Source organism: Adiantum capillus-veneris, chromosome 8 (assembly GCF_014529385.1).
Source record: "Adiantum capillus-veneris isolate H3 chromosome 8, ASM1452938v2, whole genome shotgun sequence".
In the NCBI taxonomy this organism is placed as follows: domain Eukaryota; kingdom Viridiplantae; phylum Streptophyta; class Polypodiopsida; order Polypodiales; family Pteridaceae; genus Adiantum; species Adiantum capillus-veneris.
In genome coordinates, this window is record NC_140938.1 from 6,822,938 (window position 1) to 6,840,154 (window position 17,217).

Here is a 17,217-nt window from a genome sequence, read left to right on the forward strand (position 1 = left end):
ACTGATGTCGTTGTGATTGGCACATGGTAGCCTTCATACATCCTTGCACTACGAGGGGCTACCTCTATGACGTACCACCAGTTTGATGTAGACTTTGTAGGATGAAATATTACCTGCCAGAGCCACATAACTTAAATGAGAGCTTTCAAGCACATAACATGTAAAAGGGGGATGTTAACTATTTACATACTTACTTGTTCACAATGCTCGGGTAGTACGAAAGTGTCTCTTAGGTCAGTCCATTTCTTAGTAGAATCCACCTCAAGAAAACCAGACTCTCCTCTACGCACAGTAGCGTTGCGACCCTCCATGATTATCTTGAACCATTGCACGTCGAACAAGTCGACAAAAAATCCCCTGTAATCGATCCTCAAAATCTCTTCCAGCGTGCCGAAGTAAGTGAGTTCCGCCACCACAGGATCTGCATCAGAGGAACGTCGTCGACTAGACTGTTCAAATTTTGCCATGATTCCACAATCTTGAGTAAAACGCTTTTTGTCGATTCGTTCCACCCTAAAATGTCGACCTTTACACCATGCTGCTGTGTATGACTTATACTACAACGAACAAAGATTATGAGTGGCCGTTCAAACATTTATAAATAAAGTCACTTGCTAGTCGTACATTGCAAACTTACCTTGGTCGTGCAACCCCGAGAGTACTCCCACTCTTCTTCAGTCACTTCGTCACCGCATTGTTGTGCGCTTTTCAATTGGTTGTGCAACCATCTTAAGCTCATGAAGGTTGGTAGGCTCTCCAGAACCGCTGGATAGTGCATCGGTGGTTGTCTTCCCCGTCTCCACTCGATTCGTGCCCTTTGTTGCTCTTGCTTTGCATCCTCATATTGTGAAATCCACTTTTGCATCACTGGATTGTGAAGCATGCAAAATCGGTTGATTTTAGCCTCTAGATCTTCGGTCATCTTCTTCTCAACACCGAGATTGCACATGACAATCCCAGATATGCGCTCATCATCTATGGTTCGCCATAGCGTGTCCCGGGATTTATCAAATCCGTCTAGCCACTCTCCAATGTACACTAGGGACTCTGATACCAACCAACCTTCTGCCATGCTACCCTCCGGATGTGCCTTTTGACGCACATATCCCTTAAGAGTTTTCATGAAACGCTCTAAGAAGAACATCCATCTGGAATGAACTGTGCCAGCTATTTCCACCTCATCAACTATGTGAACAAGAAGATGCACCTGAATGGTTAGCATTGTAGTAGGAAAATGTTTCTCAAACATGCACACAAGCTTCGCAGCATTTAGTTTGGCGAATGGTATGGAGTCTACGTTGATCTCCTTTTGTGAGATCCATTGCACCAGCTTTGCAAGTTTGTAGATTGTGTTACGGATGTCGAGAGACAAACATCCCTCAATGGCAACCGATAAAATAAACTGTAAAGTATGTGCAGCAATGATATTAAAGTCCACATTTTATGCAATGATATTAAAGTCCACTATGAACGTACCTGAAACATTTTATGCCAATCGTGTGACTTCAAACCGGTAAGCTTTCCTTCTTTAGTAAAACACGTTCGGAGCGAGTGCATTACGCCAGTGGGGGTCCGCAAAGATTGAATGGTCTCTTTTACTTTGCGTTCTTGGGCTCTTGTGAAAATCCATGGTGCTTTAGGGAGTTTTATCGATCCATCAGACGCTGTTTGCGGCCAATATTTCTCCATACGATCCACATTTCTAAGGTCAACTCTGGCTCCCAAAGTATCTTTCTTGCCAGTCAGATGGTCCCATAGTAGATTACCCACATTCTTGAATATGTGCATTGGATCGAGCAAGTGATTGATCATGAGTCGGGGCCAGTATGGTAACTCGTACCATAGAGATAGTCTCTTCATCCCTGGAGGCAATCTGTCATCGCACATCTCCTTCTGCTCTAACCATGCTTGTGGAGACATCCTTGGTGGCTCTCTTCCCAAAAAGCCGTCGCGTAACACATGATTCTCTGGAAGATATGCTTGATGACCTTCGTAGATTTGCTTCTTCAGTGAGGGTGCCCTACGTGCATTCAGTCTAGGTCCACATGTGACACATGCTCTGTATCCGCTTGTTTGAAGCCCTGCATTTATACACATGATAATAGATCAACTATGGGAAAAAACAAGATTTACAGTGTCTGAGTGAGGAGTGTCAATAGATCACCTGAGCATTCTGTTAGCCCGGGATAGTCATGCATGGTCCACATTAGAATGCCTCTGATCAAAGCATTCCGTCGTCCTGTGTATCGGCTCATATCCACCACCTCTATGCCAATCCACAATTGTTGTAGCTCTTCCAATAGTGGACGAAGATACACATCCATATTCCCCACTTTATATCGCCCTGGCACAATCAAGCTTAGCCATAGGTGCCCCTTCTTCGTAGTCAACCACGGGGGAATGTTGTAGTTGACGATGACAACGGGCCATACACTGTAAGATGTTGATCTTTGACCAAATGGATTTACGCCATCCATAGCCAGGCCTAAGCACAAATTTTGAGCTTCCCTGGCCAAATCCGACCATGTTCCATCTATATGTTTCCACGCTACGCAATCTGCAGGAATTCGTAGCACACCATCCGAAGATTTATTCTCCTCATGCCATGATGCTAGGGCGGCCATGGACTTACATTCGAAGAAATGCTTGATGCGAGGAAGCAGAGGGAAATGTCGCAAAACCTTTTGTGGATTTTTTGTCCCGTGGAGATCTACTCGATATCTTTCGGAATCACATTTCGGACACTTCTCCATGTCTATGTATTCCCCTCTGAAAAGAATGCAGTCATTAGGACAAGCGTGGATAGAATTGTAATCCATCCCCAAGTTTCACAAAATCTTTCTTGCTTCATCTCGGGAATCTCGCATCACATTGTCAGCTGGTAGTATGTGCTCTTTCAGCAATCTACACAACATAAAAATATGATACAGTCGTGTAAAAATCTATCAGATCATTATACATTTAGAGTTTAATTAAAGTAAACTAATTGTAATAGATCACCTGAAAAGCGCTGTGACGCTAGTGTCACTCCATCCAAACTTTGCCTGCATGTTGAGAAGAACCAGGAGTGCTTTCAATCTAGACATACGTGCTCCATTATACAATGGCGTATCGTCTTCACTTTTCATATCATCATAGATAAGCCTTTCTGAATCCATGATCGTCTCGATCATTTCATCAATCTCGGGCTCAAACATTGCCTCGTTGGGAATGTGCTCTGCATGATCATCCCCCGAGCTGTCAGAGGCTACATCTTGTGGCCTCACATATGCTGCTTGACCAAAGCGCCTGCGAACACGTCTATTGGGTTGCAAGATTGCTGCTTGTTGGCCAGCGTCAGAGTCCGACGAGTTATAATTGGCAACAACTCGATCTATAATAGATGGATCGAACTCGCCAAATTCACGAAAGTGCTGCAAAGAAACACGTCTTGTCCGTCGCACAGCATGCTTGCATTGATTACAAGGACATAAGACCCTCGTTGAGAGATAGGTGTTTCGGTTGGACGGTCCCACATCCTCGTCGCTACTCATAATGAGGATAAAAAACTTATAACCTGGACAAAAAATTTAATATTCTATTGGCATTCTTCGTCTTATCTCTCTCTCTCTCTCTCTCTCTCTCTCTCTCTCTCTCTCTCTCTCTCTCTCTCTCTCTCTCTCTCTCTTTACCTCACATTCTCTAGTCATGTCCAATCTCCGCACACCTCGGTCTAGAGGTGCACGGAGATCAGAACCACCGGATCGTCTTTATTGGTCAATACCTATATTTGTGGGTACAAGAAATCTACACACCCACGTCTACATGATACTGCATGTAGTGGACAAAACCCCTTTGCCTCTTCTGTAGCTGTAGCACTTCACAGCATCTTAACATCTTTTCATAGTAGATCTTTTCACTGTTCGTCTAACTCTAAACCCTAAACGGTAAGTAATTCTTGCGTGGACTCGATCTAACGTAAATAAGCGTAAATCTAAATAAACGTAAATCTAACTAAAAATAAACCTAAATCTAATTTAACGTAAGTCTACATCTAACCTAATCTTAACGTCTTTTGGGATAGTTTCCTACGACGTTAAAACTCTCTTCTTCTTGTGTGTGTGTGTGTGTGTGTGTGTGGGTAAACCTAAATAAACCTAAGTCTAATCTAATATAACATAAATCTAAATCTAATGTAAATTATGTTATATTAAAAACAAAGAACTAAACTAACAGGGATTATAAGAACCTTAAAACTGATTTAACACATAATTTTTCACATAACTCGGCAAGAGTTGGCATTCTCATCACTAAAGATGTGAGAGTTAACTTTCGGCGGTGACGCTGCCTCATCTCCATCCACATCTGACGACAGCAATTGGCCCTTTAGACCGTTCTTGCTCTTGTTACTAACTTTGAAGTTGCTGTTGAATGACTAGAGGTTGTCTAGATGGTCATTGTGTCGGGGATGTAGTGACTCTTGCCGCCCTGAAGATCCACCTTCTTCCCTATCTTCTGAAGACATTTCACCAGTACTTTTGGATCGACGGAGCCCACCATGAGTGAAAGCAGCAATACCCTATATTCCATTGAGGGGTTTCTTCACCCGCTTCATGCAGGCATCGCAGTCTATGGAGACCTAAATCTAATCTAATATAACGTAAATCTAAATCTAGCGTAAATAAATGTAAATCTAGTTAAAAATAAACCTAAATCTAATTTAATGTAAGTCTACATATAACCTAATCTTTAACGTCTTTTAAAATAGTTTCCTACGACGTTATAACTCTCTTCTTCTTGTGTGTGTGCACGTGTGTGGATGTGTGTGCCAATAAAAAGAGATAAATGGTATAACCTTTCTATCACCCATGCCAAGTATGATAGATTGATTATGCCATTTCCCTCTTGAATAATAGGTCTCGAGTTCAACTCCTCGTCGGCTAGATCTTTAGTTCTTTTAATTTTAATTAGTTTCCTACGACGTTAAATTAGTTTCTCTCTCTTTCTCTCTCAATGTGTGTGCGTTTTTTTGGATCGTATACATGTTTTCTCTCTCTTTTCCTCTCTCAATGTGTGCGTTTTTTGTTTATGCATGTTCTCTCTCTCTTTTCCTCTCTCAATGCGTGCGTTTTTTGTTTATGCATGCTCTCTCTCTCTCTTTTTCTCTCTAAATGTGTGTGTGCATTCTTTGTTTATGTATGTGTGTGTGCGTTTTTGTTTTTGTTTGTACTCTCTCTCTCTCTCTCTCTCTCTCTCAAAAACACTATGTGTGTGTGTGTGTATGTGTGTGTGTGAGAGAGAGAGAGAGGGAGAGAGAAAGAGGGGAAGGGAACATGAGAATGACGAGAGGGAAGGAGCATACCTGGCTCTCCTTCCTCTCCTCGTGTGTGTGTGTGTGTGTGTGTGTGTGTGGAGAAGAAAAAGAGAGAGAGAGAGAGAGAGAGGGAGAGAGAAAGAGGGGAAGGGAACATGAGAATGAGGAGAGGGAAGGAGCATACCTGGCTCTCCTTCCTCTCCTCGTGTGTGTGTGTGTGTGTGTGTGTGTGTGTGGAGAAGAAAAAGAGAGAGAGAGAGAGAGAGAGAGAGCGTTACCTGCTCCTTGCTTGAGGGCGCCGAAAAACTCAGATCTGAGATCTGAATTTTTGGGCGCGCTCGGTTATTTTTTTAGCCCAGCCGGCGTCGCTATGAGCGTCGCAAATTTCTTTGTAAATTTGCGACGCTCATAGCGTCGCTGGGAATTTTTTTTTTTGAGCGTCGCTGTGTGAGCGTCGCTAATATGAATAGCCTCTTGTAGTGTGGTGAAATATGTGAGAGCTTAGTTAAAAAATCTTTCAAATTCAAAAATGGTTTGCTTCTTTGCAAGGAGGAAACTCAGTCCCTTAATAAAAGAGTTATTCCTGGACAATGCTTTACCTTATATTATTCTAGCTAAACTCAACCTAATGATTTTATCATTTTCTTGTTACTTTAGAAAGCCACCGTGACCCTTTCACTTTTTATGTATATAAATTAAGACCGAGACCAAGAACGGGCCCAACGGGACTCTCTCTTTCTTTTTTCCCACACGAGGACTAGTTAAAGTCGCTTTTTTTTTTGTCAATTCAAAATATCCCAACAAGTTACATGGCATTTTTTTTTCTTTTGTTTTCTTTTTTTTTATAATGATTTTCAGAGGAAAACTCAAAAAAATGAGCACATCAAAAGTTGCATTAACAAAAAATCATAATTGGAAGACTTAACAAAGCTTAAAATTCTAGAAAAACAAAACATAATTGACATTGTCATGCAAAAGAAATGTGAACAAAAGTGAAGCAGAGCCTAGTTTAGCAAAAACATATCATAACGACGGTCATCACAGCATTTGGATTTGCACACATAGACAACCCACACACACTTCGTGATCTTTTAAACATTAAAAAAAAAGCATCAACGCAAAATGGAGACTGCGGTTGGAGCTTGCCGCAAAGAGGCTTCCCAACAACGGTGCAAAAAATGTCAACCGCATGGAACTTTCTGCGTTTACGAGCCACATGGGCTGCAAGCACACAACCTATGCACGCATACAAACTCTACGACTACAGACGGCATGTCACTCACCTCCTGCACTATTGTCGTTGAGACGGTATTGACGCCCCTTTGCATTTCTCTTCCATCTCCTAATCTGAACCCACCCTTAGAGCACAAAGCGTTACTCGTTGATGATTGAGTAAGCTCAGATGTTCTAGAGGATTTAAGAGCTAGAGAGTAGGTTGGCAACAAGCTTGGAATCTTTTGAGAAACTAGGATATACACCACCAAGCAACATAGCCTAGAAAGAATTGGGGTAGTAGAAATTGGGCAATAGAAGCAGTAGAAAGCACCCCAATTAGCCCTTCAACTTAGAGTGCATAAGACCTGCAGCCTGAAATCAAATAGAGCTAGGTAGATTTGGGGGAATCGAAGATCCAAAGCATTCATGAGTAACAAAGAAGAGAATCGCTAGGCAAAACTACATTTGAGCAAATCAAAGCATGCAAGATCAAGAAGAAGGAAATTTTGGTAGGCAGTGCTACTAATTAATTAAAAAATCAAGCACCTGTAGTATAAATTTGGCCAGGAAAATCATGGTAGGTAGTGTTGTTCTATAGCATAGTCAAGTAGAGGGAATAGTAGCAAGTCTAAGGTATCAAGTAAACCATACTCTGCAACAACCAGAGAATCAAAGTAGGATTTGTTTTTCTTTAAAGGTGTGTGTGTGAAGGTTTGTTCACACACACACACACACACACACAATCTCAATGTAGAGCGTGGCCTCGATTTAGAGAGAGAGAGAGAGAGAGAGAGAGAGAGAGAGAGAGAGAGAGAGAGAGAGAGGAAGTATTCTACTCAAGACACACATCTCCGATCTCCATCTTAGAGCATCGCTGACCGAGTATGCCTGGACATTCTAATAGAGATTCAAAGCTGGAGAGTAGGTTGACACAAAGCTTGGAATCTTTCAAGAAACTAGGATCTGCAGCATTGAGCAATAGAGCTTGGAAAGAATTAGAACATAGAAATTGAGAAACATGAGCAATAGAAAGCACCCCAACTTCCCAAGCCCCTCAACTTGCAACGAGTGAGACTTGCAGCCTAAAATAGGGTAGTGCTGGGTAGATTCAAGCAAGAAAATTGAGCAAGTAGAGTAGAGCTTGTGTAGATATGTCGGGCATCTGTAGTAACGTAGGACAACAAGATTTGGGTAATTGAAGCTACAGAGCAGTCATGAGCAACAAAGCAAGGAATTGGTAGTCAGTGCTGCAAATTAGCAAATCAAAGAAAGCAATATCAAGAAGCTGCACGAAAGCTTGTTAGGCAGTGTTACTAATCAGCAAACCAAATTGAGCATCTACAGTAGGAATTTGGCTAGGTAGATCTTGTTAGGTAGCATTAGTATGCAGCACAATTGAGTAGAGGAAACATTATCAAGTTGAAGGCATCAAGCAAACCATAGTCTGCAACAAATAGAGAATCCAATTAAGCATATTTTTTCTTTAAGGTGTGTTCACACACTCACACACAATATTAATGTATAGTGTGGTCTTGATTGAACGAGTGTGTGTGTGTGTGTGTGTGTGTGTGTGTGTGTGTGAGAGAGAGAGAGAGAGAGAGAGAGAGAGAGAGAGATCGAGGAATTTCTACTAGAAACATACATCTCGATTTCCATCTTACAACACCGAGCATTATTCATCAATGACCAAATTGTTGAAATATAAGCCGTAAAGGCTTTGACACGTCACGTGTCCCCTTGTATCGTGAGCCATGCCTGAAGGCTTATGATTTATCAATCACGATAGTTATTGGCTGGTTATATCTATTCATATGAACCTCTCACAAGGAACTTTGGACGCATTTCTATATAGCAAAAAAAATATAATTACTAGGCAACTTACTAGATTGAATACACATATCTAGTAAGAGTGCAAACTAGTAATAATGAGAATACTCCTATATGGTTGTAAGCATAATATTATAGCTATATGGGAGTTTTAAGTAACCATATAGCAATATTTCTTACTAGTTTGACTCGGATTCTCCTATATGGCTGTAGCCATAATATTATAGCTATATGGGAGTTTTAACTAACCATATAGTAAGAAATTCTTCTTTCATCTACATAGTTGTAACCACACAATGCTATCTATGTAGTTGTATTATAATAATCCACATAAATAATCAATTTAACATAACATATACAAAATAGCACATACTTTTTGACTAAAAGAGATAAAGATTAAATAGAAAACTAAAAATGATCACTTTCATATAGATGTCTCTCAAAAATTCTTACAAAGTCCATCATACAACCATTAGTCTTTATCATTATCTACTTCTACATCCTTCAAAGAAAGAGAGCCAATCTTTTCAAGTCTTACAATCATCATGCCTTCTAATAAAAGCCAAGCTACCAAATCTTCACACATAGTAGAAGAGCTGGTTTCACACGTTTTTCTACAAAAAAAGGAGTTCGTTTTTTTTTAAGCCATGTAAGTAGGCTTCACAAATGGATACACTTCTTCCACTCTTCTAACCCCAAACCATTTCATCAGAATGGTTTCTTGATCTTCTCTAGTGAGTTTGCGTGCCTACACAATAAAGAGTTAAATTAGAGAATATGGTTGCAATCTTTTCGAGAGTAAGCATAAGATATATTTGTAAGATTGAAAACAAACCTGCACTTCCAAGGTAGCCTTCTCATTAGAAACAAAAACATCTTTCTCAACATCCTAAAAAGAGAGACAAGACACATTACTTTAGATTTATTACCATAGTATAAGTGTTTAGAGCCATCAACAAAAAACAAAACAGCTACCTTTGACTTTTGAATCCTCTTAGCTTTTGACCCTTCTTTTTTTTTTTTGAAGGAGTTCAGCAAGCTTAGTTGTAGCCTAAGACATAACCCAAGCTTACTTTAATGACATTTATTTAACAAGTTTACAATTAGCATTAGTTTAATAGTATAATTTGAATACCTTCCGTTTTCGAGTACTCTTTCTAGAATGCTCTTCATCGCACCCTTTAGATGCAATTTTTTCAACTTTATTTAACTTATCCGATATCTACCAACACAAAAAACACAACTTGATATTTTTTACATCTCTAAAAATGTTACACAATGGGAAAAAAACATGAACAAAATCTCACCGGCTTCTCGATTGAAGTTTCATGAGACTTATGACCAGCAGACAAAGACATTGAATCCACATCTCCTAGTGCACTAGAAAAGATATTTTCTTTCATAAAATTTTGATACTCCTAAGCCAACATTTTCACATAAATAAATCATCATGTAGATATGAAATGAGAGAGAGCAAAAGAAGTAGCATGATCTTCATATACCTCATATGCAGCCATATGATTTTCATCATTGTCCCAAGATATTTCTGGAATGTATACATCAGGTTCTTTCTGAATACATAAGACATACACAAAACTTTAAAAAATATTAAAAGATCGGCATTACACTTGTATAAAGAATAGTATATATCAATTACCAGTGTGGATTCAGAGATGTCTTTATCGCCCTCTACCACATCTACAAAGTTCTCATCATAACTTTGCTTGGAAGCATCCTCGTCCTAATAAAAATTACTCAATAAGAAACTTAATATCAAAACTCTCAAAAATCATTCTATACTATTACCTTTGATGATAATTCTGTCTCTTTCTCTACACCATCATTGTCAAGCTCTTGAACATCATGAGTATCCTTAAAAATGTAACATAACTCAAGAATAAGATAAACATCTACATAGCATATGATTTGAAAGAAAAATAAAAAGATAATACAAAAACTTATACCATTATAGCGCCTTTGTAAGCCTTTTGTTTGGTCCACTTTCTTTTGGACGCCAATGACTTTATACACCAATTGTAAATGTCGGACTCTTTCCACAAATATTCCACACCATATACTTTCACTGGCTTTAGCTCACCCATCTTCTCTCGGATGATACTCAAAACCATATCTTTACCCTTGCTATTATGTCTCAAATCTACAATTGGCCCTACCTTTGCAAACCACCCTCGCACCATCCCATAATTTTCACACAACACTCTATACTGACCATGATCCTCTTTTTTAAGAAATTCTCTACCATACAACTTATTGTGCTCTCTATGTTTAGGAGGAGGATCTCTAAAGACTTGATCATATATGATCGGATCATATGGAAGAGAACTAGTTGAGTTACCAACAACCCTTTTGTTACCCAAAGAGTGATGTTCCCTCCAAGCGTCGAGTAGTTTCACAGTCTCCTCATGAGGAAGTGAAACTAGTTGCTGAAAAATTGACTGTGGAAGATCCATGCGAGCCCTACAAGAGTAGTCGACATATGCAGATAAGATAGACTCCAAAAAGTTTCAATTTGTGCCACTTGAGATATAACTCGAACAATACAAAAAGTTAAGATGAAAATAAATCATAGAGAGAACAATGCTCAATCATATAATAAAATTCAAACCACAAAATCATTTACTTCTCTAATAGCAAAAGCCTTATGTGATCAAGTACTTTATGAATGTCTTTTTCTCATGTCCTTGACTTATGGACATCTCCATAAAATAGGGATCCATCGATCACTTTCTCCAAGATTTCTAACTTTTTTACGTTTTAGTACAATCCAATCTTTGATTAAAAGAACACAAGAATCCCAATCTCTCCATGTGTTTTCCTCCTCATGAACTTTCCATATATGAGGATCACTTGCATCAGATTTCAAAATAGCAAGCTTTGTGATTTTGCTGTCACATTGTACACATCTTACAACAGCATGCTTGAATTGTATTGTACCATTGTTTTCTAAATGGACTTTGACAATGTCATCATGCTCCAACCACAAGGGTACATTCCCACGATTGCCTTCCATTAGTAGCTTAGCCCTCTGCTTTAGGTCCTTAACTTCATATGCAATCAATCTTTGGCTCCTCGGTAATGGCAATGGGATAAATTTATGAAGCAAAGAATAGATAGGCCGCACACTATCCCAAGTAAATGGAAGCGGTGTTTTCTGAAGAATGCTCATTCCAGTCATTGTATCTATGACTAGTTCCTCTGAATAATTGTCTCCTGTAATACATTGTTTGTAGTAAGTTGCACCAAAAAACATCATTGCTTTCCCATCAAGCTGCATGGAGAAGAAAGAGGTTATGTGAGTTTTCCAATGACCTCTCTCCTTAGACAAGGTGTCTAACGCGTCCACCTTTACAACTACATCATTGCCAATCTTGAAAAGTTCTCCTTTATAGAAGACTTTGTCATATGTTTGCACGTCACCAAATGAAAAGATTTCATCATCGATGTTCCAAAAGCTCCTTAAGTAGGTAACCTCCTCAGATGTTGGAACCCTATAATTACCCCTCCTCTTTGATATTGCAATACCCTTCATAAGAATGTTATCCGTACAAGATGCTCTCTTGCCATACTTTAAGATGTCGTTCCACAACGATCTTGCCTTTCCAATAGAAGTAATGTTGAATAGTCCATCAAGATGTGAAGTGCAGCACTCAATGGAGGCCCCGATTGCACAATCAGCTGCAGTAGTTTGACCCAATACACTATGCAATTGTTGTAGGACTTTATCACAAGGTAGCAGGGCATCTTTATCATGTTGGATTGCTTGGAATACTTTTGTGAAAAACATTCTCAGATAGAATTGTACAAAAGATGCTTCATCATTTATGCTATTTGTTTTGATAGCACTGTATGCTTTCACTAAACGTTCGAACATATAGCACCAATATATGTCATGTAGTCCATGCCGCAAAATATCCTCAAGTAGTTCCCCACTTCCAGCTACATGCTCCAAGGGTGATGAGTTTGCTCCTGAGTATTCCTCCTTTCGGATTCTCCAAGATTGCATCAAGGATTTGATAACCTGAATGTCAGTAGCGGACATTCCATGTTCTCGACTGTAGCCATAAAAGCTATGTGCTATGTCCACCAACAAGATTCCTAAAGTTTGCATCTCATGCGGAATACCATCTACGACTCTTAGAATATATGGTAGACACCACTGCATAAACTTTTGATTATCTTCCGCCTTGAAGGATTCATAATAGACACTTGGTGAGTTAGGCCACCGACCATAGTGAATAGATGCTGGTGCCAATTTTGTAACAGTCAAAGTGGCTTCATCAATATTTTTCTTCACTGAAGAATCTGCATTTTGGAATAAGTGTGCAATAAACTTCTTGAAAACATTTAGAGACAAGGTGTGCATTACATCAAAAACCAAGTCAAGAGAGGGGTCAAATCCATATAAGTCAAAGAGTCTCCAAAGTATTGACTCCCCTGATAAACCAGCTTTCTTCCAAATCTCATCCTTCTCAGCAAAAGTACAACACCTCTTTGCCTCAGCTATGGCATGAACCATCTCGTTTGTTGTTCCTGCAACTGGTGGGTATCTGACTTGTAAGCGATTTTCATTGTAAATATACCTCCCTTCTAGTCCAGGCCTATCTCTTGCAAGTGATGCATGTGGCTTGTCCCCCATTTTTGAACAAGCCAATCTTGCATTGGGCCGGATGGTCTCCGGTAACCATCATAACCATAATTCGTATCTTACAGAATTTAGATTCCACCCTCGTATCATCAAAGATGTTTTCTAGTGGATACTCATATAATACATCCACTCCATCAATATACAGTGATTCCAACTCATCCACTAATGGTTTCAGAAATGATCCGAAGACATCGCCGGAAGACTTAATAATCTTTTTGCAGCTTTGTGGAATAAACAAGACTGGCATGATATCCATAGAGTTTTGTTTTCCAGCATTGAGCACCATAATCTCCACAACCCCACAACTTTTTTGTGTGGTTCTTGAAGTTTGAAACCCGTCCCAATGCAACAAGAGAGCTATATTTCTAGGGTCACCCTGATTATGCACACCAACAATCAGAGTAAGTAAGGACATTCAGTGTATATTTTGCTAAGAAAAAGAGGAAGATAGACATCATTACCTTGCTCCGAGCTAACAAAGTAATGAAGCTTTTGAATAATGCTTAGATCTTAATTTGAGCGTGACACAAAAAAGAACTAATGGTTTAGTCCCCACATTTTTAAAGAGTAGCCACATGGGTTAATGAGAGCGCAGTGCTGTGATTTTACCTTGTACGCTAACAAAGTAATGAATCTTTTGAATAATGCTCTAGATCTTAATTTGAGCGTGACACAAAAATGAACTAATGGTTTAGTCCCCACATTTGTAGACGAGGTCTAGATGAGTAGCTTGAAGTTTGCATGTACAATGGAGACTTGAGGTAGATCTACTTGTGCATCACATTGATGGAAAGAACCTCTAAAATATAATGTGGATGTGTGGAATAGCATGTCGAAAAGTGAAAGGATTTTTCAATGAACAAGAGAAACCTCATGAGCCACAATAACATCACAAACAGCTTATTAAGGAGCCACAAACACAACACTAAGGTTGCTAGACCCAATAAAAAGGTGAAGTTGACCACATGCTATCGAAGTGTCTATTTAGTCAATAGAGAGTATCATCACAAGCTAGCAAGATGGAACAAATCATACCCATATGGAGAAACCTCTTTCTCATTGTAGAAAATATTTAGTTAAATTCATCAGCGTCCTTGTGATCGTTTATGTACTCTCTCTTTCACCCTCAGTTTGATATAGAACAGAGCTTGTTACGCTTACCATACTAATGTGTTGAAGCCTATGTACTTCTTGTGATAAAAGAAGGGATAAAGTTTGCAAAGTGTAACTCCAAATATTAGTAAGGATGTCTGGTATCTTGCATTTAGTAAATGAATAAAATGCTTTTGTGAATCCCTAACAAAGGGTTCAAATAACTAGCAATGACATTCGAATAGAAAACATGACAGTTCATGTTTTTGTAATAGAAAAAATCAGCACTTGATAAGATCTTATAGAGTCATAGCATTAAAATAATCCACTGTTTTTTTGCATGAATTATTTAAGATATGTACTTGAAAAGGTACAAATTATCTTGATGTTTTCTTTATGATTAATGGTGGTTTTTTTGTGTGTTTAGATAGTTTAACGTGTCAAATAAGAGTTACCTTGCAGGGACCCTTTTGAAAATGAAACCTAAATCGGTGTTCTAGTAACAATTTGGTGTTATTCAAAGGGCATGAGTATTCAAAGTAAGCCAATAAAAGCTCAAAGCTCATGTCATAATAATCAATATCTAATTCTCCTAAATGATTTTCTCATATTAAACTGATCATTTAATGTGGGGAAGGCCAGGGGAGAAAAAGCTAGAATATTGGTTAAGCTAGCAGACCGGCCACAGTAGGGATCCAAAGGAGGGAAAATAGGGATCCAAAGGGGGGGCCATCTGCAAAAGAGCCATGTGCAACAATGGGCTGAAAAGACCCTAAGGTTCAGCCCATTAAGACTTCCAAAATGCTAAGGTTCCAAAATTCAAAGGTTGTGTCCAAAGGTCAACCCTAGGGAAAATTGGATGCTTTGTGTGTGCCCTAAAAGTCTTTGCACATCCCTACATGGGAGGGGGCGAGCCCTAAAGGTAGGGGATGAGAGAGAAAGCCACACACACACACACACACACACAGGCTCCCTTTACACAAAGGGAATGAGGGACACATGTCAGCTCCCTAGGCCAGATGCCCACAAGGTGTGCCCAATTTCTATTGGATGACCCTTGAAGTGGACCAATGAGAATTAAGCTAGAGTAAATCTAGTTTAATTAATTTAAAAACATTTAATAAAAGAAACCAATGAGAATTAAGTCTCCTATAAGACTATTGGGCAGTCTCCCAAGGGGTCCAATGAGCATTCAGGAGCCCCATGGCTTGCCTGATTCCTATTGGCCAGGAGGCAAAGGGGTCCAATGAGAGTTTAGTTTAATTATTTAATTACCTAAAGTTCTCACAAAAGGGGAAACGGGGACACATGTTAGAAGGCTATCACTTATGCTGCTTAATTGTAATTGGCTTGACTTGGGGAGGGCCAATGAGGCTTCAGCAAGAGCAATTAGCAAGAGGGCTCGCCCAAGAGAGAGAGAGGGGGCTGATTTTTGCAAGGCATTATCACACACACACTCACACAAGCTCATGTGTGAAGAAAGAGAAGACTATCTCTTCCCAAGCTTTAATGGAGAACTCATCACCTACTCCAAGCTTGTGAGATAGAAGCCTACATCAACACTCTCTTGGCATGTGGATGCAAATCCAACCAAGAGCCAAGCTTCAATGCATGCTCATCTCCTCTACCAAGCTAATTACTAAGCTAAGCTATGCTACATATGAGTGATTATGTGAGGAGACGTACATCTTTCTCGTAAGATACTTCTTCTTCCTCTCAATCTACTCTCATACCCTGCTAGCTCTCACCATCTTTGAAGGTGTGTGAGGTCTTGGGTCTGAAACGGGGATAATTCAAGTTGTGTTTGTTAAGTATTTTGCTTAGTGCATGAAGTTTCCATCTTCATTGCACTAGCTAGTCTTGAAGGAACACAAAGAATTGTATTGTACAATGTCTCTCTTGATGGGAGAAACCATAATACAAAGCCTTTTGGAGGGGGGGCCGGCTCCATGAAAATCCGGTCCTCAACTATTGTCAATAGCTTAATTTCTCTCTCTTTTGAAAGTATTGTCGATGCTATCTAACTAGGTGTTATGCTTTTTGTTGCTCTCTCCACCCAAGCACTCTTGTAATTCTCATTAGGAATCTATTCTAATGAAATGCCCACTATGTTCATGCTAATTTCCGCTACACATAAGTTATTAGGCCATTAAATGTTACAGCTCAACTCTCATTTTTAAAAATGGGACTTGAATAAGTCCCAAAATTCCTAAATTGGTGTTATCAACTAAGCTTGTTGAAAACTTTGAAGAAATCTAGGTTTTAAATATACCTCCACATTGATATTTTGACCTTGTATTCTAGCATAATCTGGAAGATGTAAATATTTTGATTTAATAAATTTATAACTTGATGCTAGTGGCCCAAGCTTGTGAAGAAGTTAATGAGACTTTTGAATAATCAACACAACGTGGACTGTACTTGTAGGGTATCCAACTTACATTTGAATTGGATGTTTTTTTCGTATAGATTGTGATCTAGTTTGTGTTAAGAATTGTATCATTATTATTATTTGGATGAATAAAACATAAATTATTCAAAAAATTTACAATAATCTCCATCATTCTGTAATATCTTTTCCTCTCTAAGGACAATGTGTGCAGTTGTGGTACTTGCATATCAATGATAGAGTGTGTGAGATGTAAAATGTTTTGATCTCTTTCCTTTTATAGCTTCGTCTACAACTATGAGACTTTATTTTGTTTTCTTATTTGTATTAGTAACAAATATATCAATTAAGAAACTTATTGATATCGAACGAGTAACCATGATATTTCTCAATAATTAGTTGTTTAACTATGCTTAATGAATTTTTACTAAAATGAAATTAGGGGCAGACAAACTTACTACAATTACTTGATCCATTGTAAGTGATAAATAACTAGATGAAACACCCTTTTCTATATACGAGTTTATAAACTACCAGATGAGGATGCCAAAGAGCTGGCTACTATATAGGAGTTCATAACTTACTAGATGAACTTACTAGATAAGGACGTCCAAGAATAGGTTTCTATATAGGAGTTTATGACTTACTATATGAACTTACTAGATCAACATGTCCAAGAGCAAGTTGCTATATAAGAGTTTGTGATTTGCTAGATGAATTAGAAAATTGCTAGCT

At 38.9% G+C, this 17,217-nt stretch overlaps 1 pseudogene; it reads right to left on the reverse strand.

The window, feature by feature from the left end:
- Positions 1–8,902: 8,902 nt before the first annotated feature.
- Positions 8,903–13,287, reverse strand: LOC147451624 (uncharacterized; annotated as a pseudogene).
- Positions 13,288–17,217: the final 3,930 nt, after the last annotated feature.